Here is a 3,635-nt window from a genome sequence, read left to right as displayed (position 1 = left end):
GTTCTACATATATACCTGGCCTGGGTGCTGGCTGGAATGAGGATCTGGCAAACTGACAGGTGGTCCCACTCACATGCTGGGCCTGGGTGCTGGCTAAAGTGAGGATCTGGAGGGCCCCAGCTGTCCCACTCACCATTAAATTTTGTCTTAATGGGTCTCAAAATTCTGTGACAGATTTTTGGTTAAGTTGTTTCCATTAAAAAGTATTGATTTAAAAAACTAGTGACTTAAAAACTGCTACACACACAAAAAAATATATGGTCCACAAAACATTCTTTTTTCCTTCTGAAGGTTTTATGGTACATTGTTCTCACTAACCAGTCTTTCACTATTAAACATAAATGACCAATTGGGAGAAACAGTTCTGAGACTGGTCTTCCACCACTGATTAAGACTAGGGTGGTAGTTGTTAGGGATAATACTCATTTAGGCTTCTGAGCTTTCTGGGCAGGCTTGGTGACCTTGCCAGCTCCAGCAGCCTTCTTGTCCACAGCTTCGATGACACCCACAGCAATGGTCTGTCTCATAACACGAACAGCGAAACAGCCCAGAGGTGGGTAGTCAGAGAAGCTCTTGACACATCTGGTCTTGCTTGGGACCATGTCAACAATGGCAACATCATGAGATTTCAAAAACTTGGGCCCATCTTCCAGCTTTTTACCAGACCAGCGATCAATCCTTTTTTTCAGCCCAGCAAACTTGCAAGCAGTGTGAGCCTTGTGACAATCCAGGGCAGGGGCATAGCCAGCACTGATCTAGCCAGGATGGTTTAGGATAATCACCTGAGCAGTGAAACCAGCTGCTTCCCTTGGTGGGTCATTTTTGCTGTCACCAGCAACATTGCCACACTGGACATCTTTGACAGATAAGTTCTTGACATTGAAGCCCACATTGTCCCCAGAAAGAGCTTCACTCAAAGCTTCATGGTGCATTTCAACAGACTTGACTTCAGTTGTGATGTTGACTGGAGCAAAGGTGACCACCATGCTGGGTTTGGGAACACCAGTCTCCACTCGGCCCACAGGGACAGTGCCGATACCACCAATTTTGTAGACATCCTGGAGGGGCAGCCACAAAGGCTTGTCAGTGGGGCGAGGGGGGTGGGAGGATGCAATCCCAAGCTTCAAGCAGTGTGGTTCCGCTGGCATTGCCATCCTTGCGAGTGACCTTCCATCCTTTGAACCAAGGCATGTTAGCACTTGGCTCCAGCATGTTGTCACCATTCCACCCAGAAAATGGCACAAAAGCTACAGTGTCAGGGTTGTAGCTGATTTTCTTGATGTAGGTGCTGACTTCCTTAACAATTTCCTAGTATCTCTTCTGGCTGTAGGATGGCTCCATGGAATCCATTTTTCTAAACACCAACAATTAGTTGTTTTCACACCCAGTGTGTAAGCCAGAAGGGCATGCTCACGGGTCTGCCCATTTTCGGAGGCACCAGCTTTGAGTTCACCAACACCAGCAGCAATGATCAGGACAGCACGTCAGCCTGCGATGAGCGTGTAATCATGTTTTGATGAAGTCTCTGTGTCCAGGGGCATCAGTGATGGTCACAAAATACTTGCTGGTGTCAAATTTCCAAGGGGAGATGTCAGCGGTGATACCACGCTCACGCTCGGCTCTCAGCTTGTCCAAGACGCAGGCCTCCTTGAAGGAACCCTTCCCCACCTCAGCAGCCTCCTTCTCTAAATTTTCAATGGTCCTTTTGTGGACGCCACCGCATTTGTGGATCAGATGGCCAGTGGTGGTGGACTTGCCGGAGTCCACGTGTCTGATGACGATGATATTAACGTGAGTCTTTTCCTTTCCCATGTAGGCTTCGACGTCGTGGTGGTTTGCACTACAGCTGTGCTCTCATGGCAAGCCCACTGCGAGAAAGGCAAATTCACTTTGAACACCACTGCTCTGTGCAAATCAGATATCTTGATGGCACCCCCAACCACTGTGTGGCAATTGGCCTGCACGGTAGCACGAGGCAGAATGCCCAGGCTTGTAGCCTGGGCGGAGAGGCAGGCGAACTTACAAACAGCATAAATGGAAACAATTCTGAGCCCTGAGCTGGCCCACAGCAGTAGAGGCTACAGGTGCTGAGCGCAGGCCAGGCCCTCCCCACAGGCACGAGACGCTTCTCTTCTCTCTCTGCACCCCGAGAGGCGTCTTCGCACCATGCCCGCTCTCCCCTGACTGGAATCCTAGGACCTCTCGAAGCGCTCAGCACACGCTGCGCACGGTGTGGCGGACCTGTGTGCCTCCCATTTGCCATCAGAATGCTATTCCGATGGTTCCGTGTCATTTGGAACAGGCTCAGAGAAAGTGTATGGGCCTAAATATATGCACAGATTTATGCGTGTGCTGTTATTGTTTGCACATTCAGCTTTCCACAAATAACTTTAACTTTTGCAAGGTAAGAAGCAAGCAAACAAACCAACACACCAGCCTGCTGCCTGTGGCCCTGGGTCCTGAGGCAGGTGAAGAGCAGGATGCCCCCTGGAAGTGCAGACGTGCGGCCACGTGAGTGATGTGAGTGACGGCTCTGCTTCCTGCTCCCGGGAGTGGGGGAGCTCCTGCGGGCTATTCTTCTAGCCTAGATGCTGAGGGAGGGTCAGCTTCCCCGTCGGTGCTCCGGAGGGGCTCCCGGGGTGCCGAGGAGGAGGGCCGTCAGGCCCCCATGGTGCCGCGCCTTCCTTGTCCTGCTCTTCCAAGTGGTGGTGGTCTGGGACGGCTCCTCCCTCCTTTGTGCCTCCTGCTTCTCATGGGGACTGCACTGGGGTGTCCACCTGGAGTTCTTCCTTCATCTGAGGCACTCTCGTTTCACACAGCAGGTGGGCAGCACCGAAGGCTTCGCAGCCACCATTTTTTAGGCACTTGGCTCCCCCTGCCTCCTGCGACGTCCCTCCTGGCAGGCGCTGGCCTCAATGTCTGTGCTCGGGAAGGGCCTCCCCAGCCCGGCCCAGGCCAGCAGCCTCGGCCCCATGTGGTCAGTTTCCAGAACTCAGCTCATATCCACAACATCGGAGCAGGCCACAAGCACACACAGAGCTCTTTTGGGCGCTGGGTGGTATGGAGAATCAGGTGACATCTGGGTCTCCTCCTTGGTGTTGCAGACAAATAACAACAAATAAAAATGGAAGTGTGTTGGGCACCAGGGCTAGAATCTAGCATCTCCTCTTGGCACCAGCTCTGGTTCCTGCCATCCAGGGTGACTTGGCGAATGGCAAGTTTGTTGCCTTGTGTTGTCTCTAGCCTTGTGGAGACTTTAACTGTTGGCTCTGTGTCCAGGAAAATTGATGTGCCGAGCTCATCAGCACAATGAAATGAATCAGATTAAAATGATCTATAAATCTCCCACTTCGAGGAAAGGCAGCGCACATGGTACATTATCCTCCCTGTGTAAGTGGGCTAATTCATCTCTTTCTAATTAAAGCTTGAGTTATGTGCATAATTTCTCCCAGTGTCTTGGGATTTTTAAAAGACAACAAAAGGTAAGAAGTGAGGCTGCAAGTAATTAGCTTATAGTAGCACACTCTACCTAAGGGTAAAGTGGGCCTTTAGGAGGAGGGCACCCAGCTTCCTGGAGGAGCCAGGTGGGCCCTAGGAGGAGGGGACCCAGCTTCCTGGAGGAGCCAGGTGGGCCC

General features: G+C 51.6%; 1 pseudogene; it reads right to left on the bottom strand.

Moving 5' to 3' along the window:
• Positions 1–417: 417 nt before the first annotated feature.
• On the bottom strand, positions 418–1,812 carry LOC101573543 (annotated as a pseudogene).
• Positions 1,813–3,635: the final 1,823 nt, after the last annotated feature.

The sequence above is a fragment of the Octodon degus genome, unplaced genomic scaffold, assembly GCF_000260255.1.
Source record: "Octodon degus isolate 3935 unplaced genomic scaffold, OctDeg1.0 scaffold00155, whole genome shotgun sequence".
Lineage (NCBI taxonomy): Eukaryota > Metazoa > Chordata > Mammalia > Rodentia > Octodontidae > Octodon > Octodon degus.
Note: the sequence above shows the minus strand (reverse complement) of the source record. Positions and strands in the feature narration are given on the sequence as shown.